This window comes from Saimiri boliviensis, chromosome X (assembly GCF_048565385.1).
Source record: "Saimiri boliviensis isolate mSaiBol1 chromosome X, mSaiBol1.pri, whole genome shotgun sequence".
NCBI lineage: Eukaryota > Metazoa > Chordata > Mammalia > Primates > Cebidae > Saimiri > Saimiri boliviensis.
The window spans coordinates 10,160,850-10,182,683 of NC_133470.1; the positions used below are offsets into that span (position 1 = coordinate 10,160,850).

General features: G+C 41.8%; 1 long non-coding RNA gene across 2 annotated transcripts; it reads right to left on the minus strand.

The window, feature by feature from the left end:
- Window positions 1-890: 890 nt before the first annotated feature.
- On the minus strand, window positions 891-21,439 carry LOC141582799 (uncharacterized). Of its 2 annotated transcripts, XR_012515704.1 has the most exons (6): window positions 21,354-21,439; window positions 21,043-21,160; window positions 20,811-20,884; window positions 20,026-20,184; window positions 18,490-18,634; window positions 891-1,176 (listed from the first exon to the last, which is right to left on the minus strand). It is a non-coding gene; the product is annotated as an uncharacterized LOC141582799 (long non-coding RNA). The 2 variants fall into 2 exon arrangements; XR_012515703.1 differs by having other exon boundaries at window positions 21,043-21,429.
- Window positions 21,440-21,834: the final 395 nt, after the last annotated feature.

Below are 21,834 nucleotides of genomic sequence, written 5' to 3' on the forward strand. Positions count from 1 at the left end.
ACTGGAGGCAGTCGAGCTATCCAGAAATAGGAACTTAAAGATGAATGATCAGTTTCTAATATCAACCACAATATCGTTTGGGCCTAAAACTATGCAGTGCTGCTAGACCGAGTGACCCCCTGCCAGCAACTGGTTCCTGCTTTTAACTTTTTTATGACTCTTTAAGAATAAGCCTTAAACCTTTTCTTTACTTACCTGACTGCCTTGTACCCTAGATAATGGTTTAACTGTTGATATTTGCAAAGCAAATGCCACCATACGGGATGGCTTTGATTTCTGACTCAGAGACTCCTGAATGGGGAAGTTGAGCTAAGTTGAGTCAGGAGTAGACAAAGAAGAATCCGGTTAAAAGATATTCTGATGAGCAAAACCAAAAAACCTTTTCACATCTCAGTTCTAAAACAAGATCAAACCAGAGATACCTGCAGCCAGGAGGAATAATGTCTGGATGTAAACAAGCTTTGTGATCACAGGAAATTCTGTTAGTTTTTACAACCACTGATTGTGTATCTGACTTTTCAATTGTATAGGCCATGTAAGGTACACATTTGCATTTCCTCTTGCAAACATTGTGTATCTGATTTCTCTATTGTATAGGCCATGTAAGGTATACATTTGCGTTTCCTCTTGCTGTGACGTAAACCAGAGCAGAAGAAAGTGTATTTATTCCTGGCCTTTGAAAAATAAAATTTGCTGTTTAGGCACAGCCTATCAGCCCTCCAGACGCCTCGCTTTCTCTCTCTCTGTCTTTATTATTTTTCCAAGCGCACTCCCTCTTCCAGGTATTGGGACCCTCTTGCAGGTCGAGAGACCCCCGGCAGACATGCCTACCCGTCCCGGACGCTCCCCGACATATTGCCTTGCAACTGATTACCCAAAAACATTGTGGCTCAAAATAATAAACATTTATTATCCCAGTTTCTGGGAGTCAGGAATTCAGGAGCAGCTTAGCTGGGTGGTTCTGGCTCAGGCTCTCCCATGAGGTTGCAGTCAAGATATTGGCTGGGGCTACAGTCATCTAAAGGCTTGGCTGGGGCTACAGTCATCTAAAGGCTTGACTGGAGATGGTGGATCTTCTTCCAAGATGGTTTACTCACATGGTTGTTGGCAAGAGGTCTGTTCCTCCCTAGTTGGACCTTTTCATGGGGCTGCTTGAGTGTCTTCATGGCATGGCGGCTATAAGAGAGACAGCAAGGGGGAAGATGCCAGGCTGAAACCAACTAGTCTCAGAAGTCACACACCACCACTGCTGCCATATTCTGTTAGTTAGAAGTGAGTCATTAAGTCTAGCCCACGCTCAAGTGGAAGAGAATGAGTCTCCACGCTTGAAGGGGAAAAGTTGCAAAGAATTTGTTGACCTATTTTAAAGCTACCACAGGGCAGCTGTCTGGATGGTTCCTTCATCAGTTTTCTTGCAGTACTTCGTATCAGCTCTCTGTACCTGCCAAACTTCAATGATTATAAACGTATGAGGCATGTATAAAAAGCTCTGAAAAATTGGGTAGAAGAAACTTCAAGTCATTTAATAAGCTTGGCATTGCATTTTCATTCCCCCTTGGTTAGATTTTCATTGGAATGTGGATTTCTATAAACTACATATTAAAACTCCCTTTATGGGTCACTGCTAATCTAAAACTTATGGTGATTTAGACAGGGATTGGATTATAAAATAACTTTGTCCATAAGAACAAATAAAAAAGTGTGAATGAGATCTGAGGAACAGCGTTTACATACTTTAATGAGGTCATTGCTTTCAGGCACTTTATGGGCAAACTTTCTATTTAATTAAATCACAGAAGCCAGATTTAAGCTGACACTTTAAAATATTCATTAAAAAAATTATTCTTCTTGTACCCTGACCTAAGGGAAAGATCATGAAGTGTATGCTATATGCACAACTATATTCTGAGAACAATGAATCAGCTGTTTTTAAGGAGATTTTTTGTTTGCATTATTTTTCCCTAAAATCTATTGTAAAAAATTTTAAGCATGCAGAACAATGGAAAGAATAACACAATAAACACTTGGTTATCCTCCACCTAGATTTGATCATTTTGACATTTTGCCAAATTCGCTAATTCTCTCTGTCTCGCTGCAGACACAAACACACAGACATTATGCACAAAGCATATAAAAACATGGCCTTTTTGGAGCTGCTGACCCATTTGAAAGTAAGCTGCAAATAGTATCATGACACTTCACCCCTAAATATATCTCCCAAGGAAAGAGGACATTCTCCTACATAACCTTAATACCATTGTCATACTTAAGAAGATTAATAAAATAATTCCATTACATGGCCTTCACATGCAAATTTTCCAACTGACGTCAAAAAAACACAGAAACCAGCTTACAGGTGTCCCTACTGATGAAATCAGGAAAAATTTGAGCATCAAAATGAATAGTGAAAATAAAGGAATATAGTCCATTGAACAAAGAATGTCCATATTTATATAATAAATGGTAGGGAAAGGCAAGGGGAAAAAGGCTTAAGTAGAAGGAATAATGAGATAAGAAAAATTACTGTCATAATTGATTTAGGCAATAATCATCATGAAAGCTTGAGTAAACTCCTACTACTGTGACAACTTACCACAAATTTTGTGGCTTAAAATGATGCAAATTTATTATTTCACAGTTCTGTAGGCTAGAAATCCAATGCAGGTCTCCTCAGGCCAATGCCACCATGTTAGCAGGACTGTATTCCTTTCTGAAGACTCTGGGGAAGAAGCCCTTTCCTTGCCATTTCCAACTTCTAGAGGTGTATTAATAGTGTATTTAGGCTGGATGCAGTGGCTCATGCCTGTAATCCCAGTACTTTGGGAGGCTGAGGAGGTTGGATCACCTGAGGTCAGGAGTTCAAGACCAGCCTGGCCAACATCATGAAACCCAGTCTCTACTAAAAATGCAAAAATTAGCTGGGTGTGGTGGTGCATGCCTGTTATTCCAGCTACTCGGGAGGTAAGACAGAATTGCTTGAACTCGAGAGTCAGAGGTTGCAGTGAGCCAAGATCGAGTCACTGCACTCCAGCCTGGGTGACAGAGTAAGACTCTGTCTCAAAAATAAAAACAAATGTGCATTTTTATTTTCTATAGTTTCAATGCTTTGCTATCTTGGGGGCTTGCTGACCCTGGGTCTTCCACGGGCTAGCTAATCCCTAGAGATAATAGCAGATTTGACTACAGGTGTGCCTTTCTAATGCAAACCAACTAATCCAAAGCCCACACCCACAACCGCACCTCTGTTGAGTTCTGACACTCCGAGCCACTACTACACTGCCTTGATCACCCAGGCCAGATACCAGACACTAGAGACAGCTCTTACACCTCAGAGTTCACTGAAATGATTAAACTAGCCAATCTAAACCTGCGTACACTGCCTCACCCATTTCTTCCCATGAAAACCACAATAAAGGCTCTTGCCCACGTTTTCACCTTGCACTCTCTGCCTTTTGACCAACTAATATAGTTTGGATGTGTGTCCCTGCCCAAATCTCATATTGAAATGTAATTCCCAGTGTTGGAGTTGGGGCCTGGTGGGAGGTGATTGGATCACGGGGGCAGTTTTCTCATTAATGGTTTAGCACCATCCCCCTTGGTATTGTCTTCATGATAGTGAGTTCTCATGAAGTCTGGTTGTTTAAAAATGTGTAGCACCTCCTCCCTCACTCTCTTGCTCCCGCTCTGGCCACGTGACATGCCTCCTCACCCTTTCCATCATGATTGTAAGTTTCCTGAGGCCTCTCCAGAAACTGAGCAGACACAGCATCATGCTTCCTATACAGTCTGCAAAACCATGAACTAATTAAACCTGTTTTCTTTACAAATTGCCAAGCCTGAGGTATTTCTTCATAGCAGTGTGAGAACAAACTAATACACCAACCCCAGTGCCTCCTCATATAGCCCCAGTAATTTGGCATGTCCCTACTCTTTGGATCTGTGAGTATAACAAACTATGTTTTCAACAGAAATCATCTCCTGGTCTGTTGGCCTCACTGTATCTGAATAATAATAAAATCCACATTTTCAAACAAAGGGCCACTCATGTTTCTTGGCTTATGATCCCCTTCTTAAATCTTCACAGCCAGCAATGATGGGTCAAGTCCTTCTCACTTTGCATAATTCTGATTTTGTTTCTGTCATTATAACTCCTTCTCTGACTGATTCTTTTGCCGGCCTCTTGAACTTTTAAGGACCCTTGTGATTACCTTGGACCCATCAGGATAATTTTCCTCATAGCTGATTAGCAACCTTAATTCCATTTGTAACTTTTATCCCCCTTTGCCATGTAACCTAACATACTCACAGGTTCCAGGATTAGGACATGGCCATCTTTGGGAGGCCATTCTGCCTAGCACCAGGAGTAAGAGGATATTTACAGAGTCTCAAAGTTTTTCATCACAAGATGTTCATTAATTACAAAGGGGAAAATAGTAAGTAGCTTTATAGTAGAGAAATTTGTCATATAAGACCTTAATCAAGTGATTGAATTCAGCATCGCCAAAAATGGGACAAACTGACATAAATGTGACCCACAATATCATCATTCTGGGTCACAGAACACATCATTTCTGTGCTATTCCTGCCAAAAATGCATAACCTGAGTCCAATTATGGGAAAACAGATAAACTCAAACTAAAGAACATACAGAATAGCTAACCTGTACTCACAAATGTCAATGTTGTGAAAGGCTAAGAAGGACTAAGAAAGTATTTAGGATTAAATGAGATTATAGACACAGGACAACTGAATGCTTTATAAGATCTGAAATTTTCTTTTCCTGTAAAGGACATTGGGACAATTAGCAAAATTTGAATAAGGTCTATAGATTAGATAATAGTATAATGTCCATGAAAATTGCCTGATTTTAATGATTATTAGTGTGGTTATGTAAGAGCATGTCCTTATTTCTTAGAAATTTTCACTGAAGTATTTAAAGGAAAGAAGCATGCCTGCAGTGGACTTCAAAATGGTTCAGGAAAAAAATTAAATATATAAATGTACATATTAAATGTGTGTGTGTATACATGTATATACGTGTGTGAGAGAGAGAAGGAAAAAGTAAATATGGTAAAATGTTAACACTTGGAAAGTATGAGTGGAGTTGATATGGCCATTCTTTGTATTATTCTTGCACCTTTTCTGTAAGTAAAGTTGTGTCAAAATAAAACTTGTGGTTTTTTTGTTGTTGTTGTTTTTTATTTTTGAGACAGGGTCTCACTCTGTTGCCCACACTGGAATGTAGTGGCATGAACGCAGCTCACAGCAACCTCCACCTTTCAGGCTCCAGCAATTCTCCTGCCTCAGCCTCCTGAATAGCTGAGATTACAGGTGCGCGCCACTACCACCTGGCTAATTGTTTTATATATATATATATTGAGACGGAGTTTCGCTCCTGTTACCCAGGCTGGAGTGCAATGGCGCGATCTCGGCTCACCGCAACCTCCGCCTCCTGGGTTCAAGCAATTCTCCTGCCTCAGCCTCCTGAGTAGCTGAGATTACAGGCACGTGCCACCATGCCCAGCTAATTTTTTGTATCTTTAGTAGAGACGGGGTTTCACCATGTTGACCAGGATGGTCTCGATCTCTCAACCTTGTGATCCACCCACCTCGGCCTCCCAAAGTGCTGGAATTACAGGTTTGAGCCACCGTGCCCAGCTAATTGTTGTATTTTTAATAGAGACAGGGTTTCACCATATTGGCCAGGCTGGTCTCGAACTCCTAACCTCAAATGATCCACCTGCCTTGACCTCCCAAAGTACTAGGATTACAGGTGTGAGCCACCTTGCCCAACCATATATTTTTTAAATTACCTGATATTTTGGATTTCATAGCTATTTTTCAACTAGAATCTAATCATGGTTCATAGAAATATTTGGACATTAGGTTACCTTAATTTCAATCCATAACACTCCTCTCCACTTTTTTTTTGATGACATCAACTATCTAAAGAGTCCATTTGAACTGCCTTGTTGTACATAATGGATTCATCGGCAGGTTTCCTTGTGGTGTCTTTTAACTTATGCCTGGTAGTGTGAGCTATCAGTTTTCTTACTCCAACTTCACTACTGAAGAGTCGTCTTTCCATGGCAGAACAAGGTCTGCCAAATGCATAAATACTTATTAGCAAGAAGGCATACAAAACCACCACATTGTTCCATAGTACAGGGTTTGCCCACTCTCCCCCAGAACACACCGACTAGCATCTTATGTGAGAGGCTCACTCTGAAACAAACACAGAGATGTTTGGGCAGTAGTACTGGGTAGACTCTACTGATAGTCAGGGGCTGCTGAGTAGAGGAGAGCCATGGGCCATTGCATCTCAAGACCTCAAGAACTACACATACTGTTTTAAACTGGCTAGATGTGGTGGCTCATGCCTGTAATCCCAGCACTTTGGAAGGCTGAGACGGACAGATCACTTGAGGTCAGGAGTTCGAAAAGAGCCTGGCCAACATAATGAAACCCCATTTCTTTTTCTTTTTCTTTTTTTTTTATAAGAAAATAATTTTTATTTAAAAAATCTTAAGTACTGGAATGAAAATGTAGATAAAGCATTTGAAAATGATTTTTTTCTGACTCACACTGTTTACTGGGTCAATTCTAGCTCTATCCTGGGAAAGGCCTCCAAAACCCTCACCTATGAGCATGAAACCCCATTTCTACTAAAAATCCAAAAAAAAAAAAAAAAAAAAAAAAAAAGCCAGGTGTGCTGGCAGGTGACTATAGTCCCAGCTACTTGGGAGGCTGAGGTGGGAGAATTGCTTGAACTGGGAGGTGGAGGTTGCAGTAAGAGGAGATTACGCCACTGCACTCCAGGCTAGGCAAGAGAGAGAGGCTCCATCTCAAAAAATAATAATAATTAAAAATTAAAAAGATATAAACTGTTGTGTTTGGGCGCAGTGGCTCATGCCTGTAATCCCAGCACTTTGGGAGATCAAGATGGATGGATCACCTGAGGTCAGGAGTTTGAGACCAGCCTGGCCAACATGGTTAAAGCCCATTTCTACTAAAAATACAAAAAATTAGCCGGTGGTAGTGGCACACGCCTGTAATCCCAGCTACTTGGGAGGCCGAGTCACAAGAATCGCTTGAACATGGGAGGCGGAAGTTGCAGTGAGCCAAGATCGCACCACTGCACTCCAGCCTGGGTGACAGAGCAAGACTCTGTCCAAAAAAAAAAAAAAAATTTAAATAAACTGTTAGACATAAACAGTGGCACATTTTGAAGATTATCTCCAATCACTTTTCATGACCACCACTCATTTTGCCAATAAAATATTCTTCACATCCCTCATGTCAACTAGCAGACTACTAGATATAGGTTTAGTGAGGATTCTTTGATCTCTAAATAATCAACTCCAGCAGTACTGAGTCCTGAATAGGCTCCTTCATTGACTATTGCTTGAGTGGATATATGTGAGTACATGCACGCTCACTTCTGTACACTTACCCACTGTATACACATGTAAACATGTATACACTTCACCTCATTCTGAAAACAGTCACCTCCCAGGGACTCATTGTGCCCAACACACACACACACACACACTTGTTTGCTACAGGTCATTAAAAATAGCAAAGGCTAGCCGGGTGTGGTAGCTCACGCCTGTAATCCCAGCACTTTAGGAGGCCGAGGCGGGTGGATCACTTGAGGTCAGGAGTTCAAGACCAACCTGGCCAACATGGTGAAACCCTGTCTCTAAAAAAGAAAAAAATAAAATAAAATAGCAAAGGCTGCTGAAGGTGTTTTTATGCTCACATTCCCTATGACTAAGAAAATGTCCACCTGAATCTAATCATGGGGAAACTCAGACAAACCTGAATCAAGAGGCATTCAATAAAATAACTGCCCTATAATATTCAAAAGTGTCCGAGCCATGGAATTAAGAGTATGACTGAGGAACTGTTTCAGCTGGGGGAGATGGAGAAGATATGACAACCAAGTTCCGCATGTGACTCTGTACTGATCCTTTTGAGATAAACGGCATTGCTGGGATAGTTGTTGAAACTTGGTTGGCGTCTGCAGATTGCAGGGTCGTAATGTATCAGTGCTAATTTCCTCATGTGGATGGTTGTATTTGGTTGTGTAGGACAATTTTTTTTTTTTTTTTTTTTTTTTTTTGAGACGGAGTTTCCCTCTTGTTACCCAGGCTGGAGTGCAATGGCGTGATCTCGGCTCACCGCAACCTCCGCCTCCTGGGTTCAGGCAATTCTCCTGCCTCAGCCTCCTGAGTAGCTGGGATTACAGGCACGCACCACCATGCCCAGCTGATTTTTTTGTATTTTTAGTAGAGACGGGGTTTCACCATGTTGACCAGGTTGGTCTCGATCTCTTGACCTTGTGATCCACCCACCTCGGCCTCCCAAAGTGCTGGGATTACAGGCTTGAGCCACCGTGCCCGGCCAATTTTTTTTTTTTTTAATAAGAATCAGGAGGATTGGAACATCAGATTGGAAAATGGTTCAGGGAAATTGTTCAGGGAAAAACAGTTCTGTATTCTTCTGGCAACTCTTCTGTAAGTTTGTGTTTGTTTCAAAATGAAATAAATTATTTATTTTTTTAAAAGATAATGCCAGTTTTGCACGTTGAAGTGTGTTAGATAAGTGGGTGGCTTGAGAGGTGGTAGTAGAAATTGAAGGAGTGTCTGAGGATCTTTCTGCCACAAATCCACCCTTGGCCTTTGTGGCGTTGATCACGTCTGGGGTCACCACCTGAGTGAATTCCTACATTTCAGGCCTTGCCCCTGGTTTTTCTCTGGGAATCCCTCAGATACTTCACTTTTTTTTTTTTTTTTCTTTTGAGACGGAGTTTCGCTCTTGTTACCCAGGCTGGAGTGCAATGGCACGATCTTGGCTCACTGCAACCTCCGCCTCCTGGGTTCAAGCAATTCTCCTGCCTCAGCCTCCTGAGTAGCTGGGATTACAGGCACGCGCCACCATGCCCAGCTAATTTTTTGTATTTTTAGTAGAGATGGGGTTTCACCATGTTGACCAGGATGGTCTCGATCTCTTGACCTCGTGTTCCACCCGCCTCGGCCTCCCAAAGTGCTGGGATTACAGGCATGAGCCACCGCGCCTGGCCTGATTCTTCACTTATTCTCCATGAAATCCTACTCGCATCTTCATCTCAAAGCAAAGGGATTCAAGATGATTGCGGGATGACTGGTGATTTCCACAGACTCCTCAGTTCTCCTGTAGTTTGGCCATAAGCCTCTCCACTCAAAGCTGAATGTACATGGCTCTTTGTGTCCCTAATCACCCTCAACTAAGTCATGCTTACCTAACTAAACATTCCAGTCGACACACTGTTTTCAAATGTAGGTTTGTTATTATTCAGATATAGTGAGGCCAACAGATCAGGAGATGATTGCCATTGAAAAGATGGTTGGTAACACTTCCGAAGAAGATGGGCCATGCCATGCCACTCAGGACCACCCAGAGTGTAAGAGTTCCATAAAGCACGTGGTCGAGGGCAGGGGCTTTGAATTGGTTGGTTTGTATCTGAAAGACATACTTGTAGGTAAGCCCTTCACTATCTAAAAATTGACTAGCCCTGGGAAGGGCTATCTGTCTAGGGTTAGCAAGGCTTGGAAATGTGAAAGCATCAGAAACACAGGACTAATACACAAACCCAGAGTAGACAGCTACCTTTGCTCTTCCAAGATGACTTAACATATGCCTGGTGGCCTGAGGCCTCAGGTCTTCTCCACATGGACTTCTCCATAGGTCTTAAAATTTTCCCTTTCTGAACAAGAAAGACATAAATGGAAATGGCCAAGCCAGATGGAAGACCTTGAGTGAAGTGCATACTGTTTCAGCAACTCTTGTCACACCCTGCAGGCCTTGATAGACTAGAAAAATGACAAGACTCCAAGTCTTTGAAGAGGAGGAAAAGTGTGAAGAAAACAAAAAAAGGGAGATTGATGTCTGCTTCACCATTTTACCCAAGGCTTGACCTATCATACACTGAAGGTACTTGCATGTTTATAATCATAAATTTTATTTTAAAATTAAAATTCCAATCTGTTGTATATCATCAGACAGGCTTTTCCCCCAATCAGTCTGGATTGTCAAGACCTCTCTATATTAGCATTATGCTTTGTGATGAAGGATGCACTCATTCAATCAATAAGTATTTATTGAGTACTCACTATGTGCCAGGCACTGTAATCAGTGTTGGGGATAAAATGGTAAAAAAAATAAATATGGGCTCCTCCTCTATAAGGCCTACTTGACACTCTAGTGGGGAAGCCAGAAAATCGAGTAACATGAAATAGATGTGAGACTACAACAATGATAAATGCTGCAAGTCACAGTAAGGAACTAAGAGTGGGGGAAGAGGTAGTTTTTCAGAAGGAAGTTAGAAGGAGGGTGAATATCAGATGGTGTTACTGGTGGAGGGTTTCCAGGTTCTTGGCGTTTTGAACAAAGAACTGGACAAAACACACAAAGGAAGGAAAGAATGAAGCAATAAAAGCAGAGATTTATTAAAAAACAAAGCACACTCCATAGGGTGGAAGCAGCCTGAGAAGGCAGCTCAAGAGCCCAGTTACAGAATCTTCTGGGGTTTAAATACTCTCTAGAGGTTTCCATTGGTTATTTGGTGTATGCCCTATGTAAATGAAGAGGCTAAAGTAAAATTACAAAGTTATTTACTTGTTGTATATCTTATGTAAATGATGAGGATGAAGTAAAGTTACAAAGTCATTGTATTAGTTCGTTGTCACATACATAAACACATAATACATACCCAAAACTGGTTAAAAAAAGAGGTTTAATTGAACTTACAGTTCCACATGGCTGGGGAGGCCTCAGAATCATGACAGGAGGTGAAAGGCAGCCACTTACATAGTGGCAGCAAGAGAAAAAGGAAAAAGCAAACGCAGAAACCCCTGATAAACCCATCAGATCTCATGAAACTTATTCACTATCCCAAGAATAGCATGGGAAAGACCAGCTCCCATGATTCAATTACCTCCCCCTGGGTCCCTCCCACAACACATGGGAATTCTGGGAGATACAATTCAAGATGAGATTTGGGTGGGGACACAGCCAAACCGTATCAGTCATTTACTCATTGTATGCCCAGTGTAAATGAAGAGGCTATTTCCTGTCATAGCTGAAGTGTTTTTGTTTGATTTAGTTCTAGGAAATTCTTAGGTTCCCTGCCTTCAGTCTCTATTATCCTGCCTCAGTGGTAGTCCTCAAAATAGTATAGCTAATTACTATGTTGAAGCTCCCCAGGATGACAACATGCTTTGGGGTGGGAAGGAAGACTGTGAGTAGGTGCAGAAGGCTTCCGTGGATGATGGGGGATTACCAGGAGGTCAGCAGGAGAGACAGAAGGTGGTACAGGGGTGAAACAGCATGAGCTGGAAAGAGGTTTCGTTTTGTTTTTAATAAGAGTTCTAATAATACCATAGAGAATGTTCAAGAAGAGGCAATGAAGAACAAGGAGAAATACTAATTTTGAAAAAAATGAATGCAAACTTTATAATTTTCTAAAATGCCTATGGGCCTCCCCACGCCCCCGTTGGAAAGTTAAGTAAAAGTGATCTTTGAAAGTACTCGGTTGTTCCACAGAGCATTCAGAAGCTTTTTATTAATCATTTATTCGCCATCTCTGCCCTTCTTTCCTATGACCTCATGCTTTGTCTGTCTTCCCAATAAGCATGTTTCTGAATTATATGTTTTCAACTCCAGACTGACATTCATAATTCTAATGCCCAATTTGTTTCCCATTTCAGTCCATTTCTTTCAGCAAATAGATTTGCTTTCAGAAGAGCAGCCTTAAGGAACAGCTAGCACAATCTACGGTCCATCAACCAGAGAGTGTATTTCTCAACAGCCCACTCATATTTCATAAATCACAGAGCAATTGTTATAACTGATTACTCTAAAAATTTCATTTTGTTTTCAATCCAATTACTTTGATTGATAAAAGTAAGATGGTTAATGGTTCCTCTTCTTTGAACTTTTAAAACACAAGGTACATAATAACTAGCTTTCTAAACTAGTAAAATTCATGGTACATTGCATCTGTTTTGCAAAAATCGTCATTTATGAAGCTAAATTAGCCTCTCCACCCAGTGAGAGAAGGTGCTTAACTTGAAGAGCCTGTGGCAGAAATCTTAGCTAACATAAATGTAGCCCCTCACTCTTTCACAGTGGCTCTGATATCTCTATCCAAGGCAACGTCTGCAATTTGAAACGTGCACAAAATAATCAGAATTTTCAAGGAACAAGTAACATATCAATGACTGGAGATGCCTGTTTAAACATTCTCTCACCTTTATGTGTCGCAGGAAGCTCTTGTTTCACCTTCCAAAAAGATTTTGAAGTATCTATGGGAACAGCTATTATATGAAGCAGAGATTATAATAGATACGGAGTTTAAGTTGTAGAAAAAGAAGACTGAATTCTTAAATGGGACATCAGAAAATAAAAACCCTTCCTTTTATCTAGTTTGGAGGACCTAAGAAAATTAATAGGCAGAAATTTACATAATCCTTATTAGATTCCATGAGCTACAAATGTACTATTAGTATAGATTGATATGAAAGAAAGATTAGTTATGTTTATGAATACATAATAAGAGACACTTTTGCAAAATAGTAGATTGAAATACCCACTGAATCTTCCTAGAAGTACATTGAAATCAGAGGGTTAATGACACAAATACAAGGATGACTTTATAAGGGCATTAAGGCAGATGGGGAGCAAACAGCCTAATAAAAAGAGAAAAGGAAATAATGCATCATGCAAGGTTATCGACACTGTTCTCAGTAACCTCTTGCATTACTGCTGGAAAGAAGCTAGTAGGGTTAAGTCAAGAATTTTCTATTGTGCGCTGGACACGGTGGCTCACGCCTGTAATCCCAGCACTTTGGGAGGCTGAGGTGGGTGGATCACAAGGTCAGGAGATCGAGACCATCTTAGCTAACACAGTGAAACCCTGTCTCTACTAAAAAAAAAAAAAATTAGCTGGGCATGGTGGCACACACCTGTAGTCCCAGCTATTTGGGAGGCTGAGGCAGGAGAATCGCTTGAACCCAGGAGGCGGAGGTTACAGTGAGATCACGCCATTGCACTCCAGCCTGGGCAACAGAGTGAGACTCTCCATCAAAATAATAATAATAATTAATAATAATCATAATAATTTCCTATTGTGAAGGGAAGAAGTGACCATTGGTTTTTGCCTTGTGACTCAGGTTAACTGCCCAAGAACTTTGATCATCTAGGGGTGTGTAAATGAATGCCAGGTGGTACCAAAAAAAAAATAGTAATAAAGGATTAAATAAGGCCATGGAAAGATGAAGCAAACTGTCACCTGGCAGTGTCTCAAGCCTGCAAACTTGATATCCCCAACTCCATTGGAACAGTAGGGTTCAGAGACCACAAGTACTATTGGCATGAATGAGCTAATGTTTAAATCTAGGAAGAAAGGATTAGCATATGCCTTCCAAAGAATGAGCAAATGCATGCAGCTGCTTTGGGCATTTCCAGTTGATTGAAATGACTCAGGGGTCAGGTTTTGGTGGCCAGGTCCACTCTACCTTTACTGAAACACATGAGTCATGTGTTAGTCGGCTGGGTGAAAAGACCACACTGGCTTCTTGCATTCTTATATTTCTCACAATCCAGACACAGCAACCACATGACCAGATTGCAACAAGACTTAACATTCAGATAAGGAGGGAAAGTTATTGAATCAGAGAAGAGAAAACCTAAATGTGTTTTAAACCTCTAAATGGAGAACTGAAAAATAAAACCATTTTCTATCACAAGGCTCCTATAAGACCAGTAACTTCTATGCTCCCCAGAAAGTATTTACATGGTTTTACATCTTGATTATTCCTTCGCTTATAATATTGTCTTTAAATGACCTGCCTTGGTGCATGTCCAGAGCAGAAATAACAAAAGTTCGATGTCTTAAAGTCCCAGCTCTACAAGTCCTAGCCATGTGACTATGTTGGTTATGATTACACAAATGCAGTTGGTGTTTTAATAAACTCGGATAGCCTCCAGAGATTATTAAAAAGTCCAGAGGTGAGGCCAGGTACGGTGGCTCATGTCTTTAATCCCAACACTTTGGAAGGCTGAGGCAGGCGGATCACTTGAAGCCAGAAGTTTGAGGACAGGCCGGCCAACATGGTGAAACCCCATCTCTACTAAAAATACAAAAAAATTATCAGGGCATGGTGGCACATAATCCCAGCTACTTGGGAGGCAGGAGAATTGCTTGAAGCTTGGAGGCGGAGGTTGGCTGAGCCAAGATCATGCCACTGCACTCGTGAGACTCAGTCTCAGAAAAAAAAAAATGTCCAGAGGTGGTCAGTCCAGGCTGATGTGTTACCTTAACAAGGTCACTGGGCAATCAGAGTCTTTCTCTCTACTTCACCGTTCTCGCACATACATGGTTTGCATCCTCAGTGTCACAATATGGCTACTCTGGCTGCAGCCATCACATCTATATTCCAGGGGACAGGAAGCTAAAAGGGGGAAGGCAAAAACAGCCATGTTCTATTCCTTTTTAAGGAGTCTTTCTAGAAGTGACACCCGATAGCCTTCAGATTGGACAGAATTCAATTATAATGCCATGCTTAGCTGGGAAATATACTCTTTTAGTTAGGCTGCCACCCTAAAAAATGTCAGGACTCATTGACTAAAGATGGAAGGAAATGTGAATATCAGATAGGCAACAAGCAGTCGCAGCCAGTGTCATTAAGGCCACTAACATCTTTGAGTCCAATGCCTACTTGACATGACTGATGAGGTGAAACACATGATACAAATATTAGCTGATAACAGCCCCCAAAACCTAACTTAGAATGATAGGCACCCAAGAGCATAGTCAGCATTTCCATACTTTCTGGAAAAATCAAGTCCCTAGTCAGAGTTCAGAGACTCAGTTTTGCTTCACTACCTTTTCTTTCCTTACATATAATTTGAAGAAATAGCTTTCTTTATGGTTCTCTAGTGTCTCCATGACTGGGCCCAGACTTGCTCTTCCCACTCTATATTGCTCTCAGCCTTTAAAACGTGAGGTTCTCTCATTTTTTATGGCAATCCTTTCATTTTTTTTTTTTTAACTCACAAGTCTTCATAGGATCATTACTTTCTCATCTTACCTGTATCTTGCATTTCCTGGGAAACTGGATACAAGAACTTAGAAGACGTGCAATGTAATAATGTGTATTACTATGTAGGGGTGACTGCATTGGTCTCTGCTTAGAAATGTGGTAATGACAACTAGTGTGCTTTATTCACCACCATTATTTCCATCTGGTGTTTTTTAAATTTATTTTAGAGATGGGGTCTCACTACGTTGGCCAGGTTTGTCTTGAACTCATGGCCTCAAGCAACCTTCTCGCCTCAGCCTCCCAAAGTGCTGGGACTACAGTTGTGAGCCACGAAGCTTGGCCACCCATGTGGTGTTTAAATAAGTTTCAATCTGCATATTTTAAAAGACACCTCGCATTTAAATTATTTAATACTCCCTAAAATACACTCTTCAGGCATCTTGTGTAGTGCTAAGAATAAGTTAACATTTTACAGATGTGAAAATTTTACTTTTGGTGATTAAGTGAATGTTCCTGAATTTAAGCAGCGCATCCAAGAACTTCCACGCTATAAACAGTAGTGTGAAGTCTACATCCACCATCCATTTCCAAGCCCAGGCACTTTTTCACCAGAACAAAAATCCCCAATTCCCATTTGAGTCAATGCAAACCACACTGCTCTATTTTCCGATGCATTGAGAAAATTGAAGGTTTAAAACTTAGAAGTCTAAAATATGCTTCTGTCATGATAAACTATAGTATTAGCACTCATGATTTCAAACACTAAAATAAAAGGTGGTGGTGAGATAAAAATCCATGCTAGTCATTTATTTATAAGGCTTTATCCTACACCAGTCTGTTCGATAGACAAGTCAATCAATCTTGACTATAATGAAAAATCTTGCTTGTCTTAAGAATAGGTATATAGCCCAGACCAGGTTTTCCTAAAAAATTATCTTCCTGTAGGTAGCTTTATAAGAATAGAGACATTTGAAATATTAGAAGATTTTGAAATGACTGGTGAAATTTTAAGCCACCAAGGTTAAAGTAATCGTTTTATAAAATAATGCCTTGTAGTTTGGCATCTAAAATTGGTATATTAATGAGAGAAGGAAGGTTCTAATCTAATGCAGGGGCTGCTGAAGAGTTGGCATAGAGAACAGACTTCAAGAATGCCTGGGGCTAAATGTATTGATTGAAAAGGTCAGCATATTAGCAGGAGCATCCATTAACCCAAAATATTGAGCGTAACCACGGAAACCAAGGGGAAAATGGAAAGCTCTTAAGCAATGAAATGGTTTTTGCCTTCCTGAGATGACACTTTACTATCTATGTCTCCATCCCTGAAGCATTTTCACCAGACCCCTAGGATTCTGAACTAGGGTGGCTATCACTGCATGAAAACTGAGAAGCCCGTTACGGAGCACAGCTAAAATGTGGAAGGCTTGTTGAAAACTCACTAGCATGGAAAAATAATGAATCACTTGATCATAACAATAAAGAATAGAATTTATAGCTAAGAACATAAGAAACTACAGATAATGACCACCAAGCAAAGGTATATTTACATATATACATATACATAGTGTCTTCCATTTTAACCATACATAGCCAGATGCATGACAGGATGCAAGAGCCACCTGTGGGAAACAATTCATGGCCACACAATCCTCGTCAGGATAATTACATTGAACTGTCAAAGGGTATGGTTTTTGGCCTACCCTTAGTCTGTGTGATTTTATATAGACATAAGAGACTGGCAGGCCGGGCGCGGTGGCTCAAGCCTGTAATCCCAGCACTTTGGGAGGCCGAGGCGGGTGGATCACGAGGTCGAGAGATCGAGACCATCCTGGTCGACATGGTGAAACCCCGTCTCTACTAAAAATACAAAAAATTAGCTGGGCATGGCGGTGCGTGCCTGTAATCCCAGCTACTCAGGAGGCTGAGGCAGGAGAATTGCCTGAACCCAGGAGGCGGAGGTTGTGGTGAGCCGAGATCGCGCCATTGCACTCCAGCCTGGGTAGCAAGAGTGAAACTCCGTCTCAAAAAAAAAAAAAAAAAAAGAGACTGGCAAGACACTACTGAAACCAAACCATAGTTTTGCTAATTTAAGGCTAAAACAGGCTGCCCTCTATTGCTCCTACCTCCCTTAGGCTCCAAAGACCTTGATCTCTGGGATCCAGTGTTTATTGGGATTTACCACTGATGTAGCCAAACATTTGGAATTTGGAATCATGGGTTGCCTAGTGGTCTAAATGGGAAGGTAAGCCGGATGAGGTGGCTCATGCCTGTAATCCCAGCACTTTGGGAGGCAGAGGATGGTGGATTACTTGAGGTCAGGAGTTCAAGACCAGCCTGGCCAGCATGACGAAACCTCATCTCTACTAAAAATACAAAAATTAGCCAGGTGTGGTGGTGCATGCCTGTAATTCCAACTACTTGGCAGGCTGAGGCAGGAGAATCACTTGAATCTGGAAGGGGAGGTTGCAGTGAGCTGACATCACGCCACTGCACTCCAGCCTAGGTGACGGAGCGAGACTCCATCTCTAAATAAATAAATAAATGAAGAAGATAAGTGGTTTCTAAGAGGTAACATGAGAAGTCCCCTATTATGATACCTAGCAAAGAGTAGCTGCTGCCCAGTAAATACTAAATATTCCCTTTCTTCTTTTCTCTTCCTCAGCTCAAAGAGGAAGAAAGGACCGTGTGAGAGAATAAGGGAACAGCCTTTCATCCATAGGAGAAGTTTGTCTATGACAAAGCCACTGGCCCTGTGTGGCCACTGAGCACTGAAAATGTGGCCAGTCTGAATTCAGATGTGTTGTTAGTATAAAGTCCACATTGGCTTTTTGAGCACTTCGTATGAGGAAAAAGAATACCAAATATTTCCTGAATAATTGTTACATTGATTACATGTTGAACTGAGAACATTATGGATATATTGGATTAAATAAAATATATTATTAAAATCAAATAAAAATAACATAAAATCAATTTCACCTGTTTCTTTTTGCCTTTTTAATATGGGTCCTAGAAATTTAAATTGCCACACATGGCTCACATTTGGACATCTATCTACCTTTAGTGGATAAAGTTGAGGCAGGGGTTAGGTTTTTGCAAGACCTCAAGAGGAAGGCAGAACTAAGCAAGTCAACTGTGGGAGGCAGGGAGGCCCTCTGGTTTATGAGATAAATCCTTCAGGTATGACTAAACACACAGGAATCAACTCTGTAGAATCAAGAAAAGATCTCTGCCTCTTGAGGCATGTAGGATGAGGGAGGGGCTGGCAAGGAGAACTGGCTACAGGCCGACTCAATAGAACTGCCTTTCTAGACATTATGCTTCTCTCCCTTAGATACTTGTGTCTTTGGGTGTCACCTTCTTTCATTAGAGAATCACAATAACCCAGGCTCACACCACTCACCTTAAAGGAATTGAGTCAACCAAGTAAAAAGAGCTCTCCAGAGAACCTCCAAGCAGCCTTTGCACTGGGAAAAGCGCACACTCCCGGTAGAGCCTGGGAAAGTTCGAGCCATTTGCAGGGGGGAGGAGCCTGGCCTCTCCGGTTCCTGGGTAATAACGTGGAATTTAATCAGTGAGGCAGGAAACCTGCTAGCAGGACTCTCCCTTTGCTGAGAGTTCCTGTTTCCTGTTTTTTTTTTTTCCTATTTGCCCAATAAATTCCATTTTTCTCACCTTCTATGTGTCTGAAAGCCTAATTTTTCCCGGTCTGTGACAAGAACCCAGATTCTCCTACAACAGAATGAGCCGATCAGGCAGTGATTTACCACCACTCCCAGGGCCTTCTCGTCTTTTGTTTCCCCTTCTTGGATTACTCTGTCCCCTGCTCCCCCTAAATCTATTTCTCTCAGTTGAAATCCAAGGACATATGCTCAGATGTTCCAAAGTTCCCTATGGGAATTATTAAATTTTGTTCATTCTAAATTCATCTTAAAAACATAATACCAGGAGGGAGGGGCCAAGATGGCCAAACAGGAACAGCTCTGTCTGCAGCTCCCAGCAAGACCAACACAGAAGGCAGTAATTGCATTTCCAACTGAGTTACCCAGTTCATCTCATTATGACTGGTTAGGCAGTGGATCCAACCCACAGACGGTGAGCAGAAGCAGGGTGGGGTGTTGTTTCACCCAGAAGTCCCTACCCAAGCCAAGGAAAGCCATGAGGGATTGCGCTACCCAGCTGGGTTACTATGCTTTTCCCATGGTTTTTGCAGTCTGTAGATCAGGAGATTCCCTCGTGTGCCTACACTACCAGGGCTCTGGGTTTCAAGCACAAAACTGAGCGGCTGTTTGGACAAACACCTAGCTAGCTGCAGGAGTATTGTTTTCATATCCCAGTGGTCCCTGGAACCCTGGTGAGACAGAACCATTCACTGTCCTAGAAAAGGGGCTGAAGCCAGGGAGCCAGGTGGTCTCACTCAATAGGTTTCTCTCCCATTGAGGCCAGCAAGCTAAGAACCACTGGCTTAAAATTCTTGCTGCCAGCACAGCCATCTGACGTCGACCTGGGATGACTGAGCTTGGTGGGGGGTCCTCCATTTCTGAGGCTTCAGTGGGCAGTTTTCCCCTGACAGTGCTAAGGAGGCTGGGAGGTCTGTGATGGGTGCAACAAAGGAGCTGTGGCCAGACTGCTTCTCCAGATTCCTCCTCACTGGGCAGGGTATCTCTGAGGGAAAAATGACAGCTCTAGTCAGGGGCTTACAGACAAAACCCCCATCTCCCTGGGACAGAGCACCTAGGGGAAGAGGCACTTGTGGGTGCAGCTTCAGTGGATTTAATTGTTCCTGCCTGCTGGCTCTGAAGAGAGCAGCTGATCCTGGCAAGAAGGATTCTCCCAGCACTGCGCACCAGCTCTGCTAAGGGACAGACTGCCTCCTTAAGTGGGTCCCTGACTCCCGTGCCTCCTGTTGAGAAACCTCCCAACAGGGGTCAATAGGTACCTCATACAGGAGAGCTCCGGCGGGTATCAGGCTGGTGCCCCTCTGGGATGAAGCTTCCAGAGGAAGGAGCCAGAAGCAATCTTTGCTGTTCTGCAGCCTCCACTGGGGATACCCAGACGAATAGGGTCTGGAGTGGACCTCTTGCAAACTGCAGCAGACCTGCAGAAGAGGGGCCCGTTAGAAGAAAAACTAGCAAACAGCAACAACATCAACATAAAGGACCCCCACACAAAAACCCCATCCAAAGGTCATCAACCTCAAAGATCAAAAGTAGATAAATCCACAAAAATGAGGAAAAACAAGTGCAAAAACGCCGAAAAATCCAAAAACCAGAATGCCTCTTCTCCTCCAAATGATCGCAACTCCTCTCTAGCAAGGGCACAAAACTGGACAGAGAATGAGGCTGAAGAACTGACAGAAGTAGGCTTCAGAAGCTGGGTAAAAACAAACTCCCCCGAGCTAAAGGAGCATGTTCTAACCCAATGCAAGGAAGCTAAGAACCTTGGTAAAAGGTTACAGGAACTGCTAACTAGAATAATCAGTTTAGAGAGGAACATAAACAACCTGATGGAGCTAAAAAACAGCAGGAGAACGTCATGAACCATACACAGGTATCAATAGCTGAATCAATCAAGCTGAAGAAAGGATATCAGAGATTGAAGATCAACTTACTGAAACAAGGAGTGAAGACAAGATTAGAGAAAAAAGAATGAAAAGGAACCAACAAAGCCTCCAACAAATATGAGACTATGTAAAAAGACCAAACCTACGATTGATTCGTGTACCTGAAAGTGACCGGGAGAATGAAACCAAGTTGGAAAACACACTTCAGGATATTATCCAGGAGAACTTCACCAACCTAGCAAGACAGGACAACATTCAAATTCAGGAAATCCAGAAAACACCACTAAGATACTCCTCAAGAAGAGCAGTCCCAAGACACGTAATCTTCACATTCTCCAAGGCTGAAACAAAGGTAAAAATGTTAAGGGCAGCCAGAGAGAAAGGGCAGGTTACCTACAAAGGGAAGCCCATCAGACTAACAGCGGATCTCTCTGTAGAAACCCGGCAGCCAGAAGCACATCAGAAAGCTTATCCACCATGATCAAGTCGGCTTCATCCTTGGGATGCAAGGCTGTTTCAACATACACAAATCAATAAAAGCAATCCATCACATAAACAGAACCAATAACAAATCCATATGATTATCTCAATAGATGCAGAAAAGGCCTTCAATCAAATTCAACATCCCTTTATGCTGAAAACTCTCCATAAACTTGGTATTGATGAAACATATCTCAAAATAATAAGAACAATTTATGACAAACCCATAGCCAGTAGCATACTGAATGGGCAAAAGTTGGAAACATTCTCTTTGAAAACCAGCACAAGACAAGGTTGCCCTCTCTCACCACTCTTATTCAACATAGTATTGGAAGTTCTGGCCAGGGCAACCAGGCAAGAGAAAGAAAACAGGATATTCAAATAGGAAGAGAGGAAGTCAAATTGTCTCTGTTTGCAGATGATATGACTGTATATTTAGAAAACCCCATTGTCTCAGCCCCAAAATTCCTTAAGCTGATACAAAGAACTGAAACAAATTTACAGGGAAAAACCCCATCGAAAAGTGGGTGAAGGATATGAACAGGCACTTCCCAAAAGAAGACATTGATGTGTCCAGCAAACATATGAAAAAAAGCTCATCATCACTGGTCATTAGAGAATTGTACATCAAAACCACAATGAGATACCATCTCATGCCAGTTAAAATGGCGATTATTAAAAAGTCAAGAAACAACAGATGCTGGT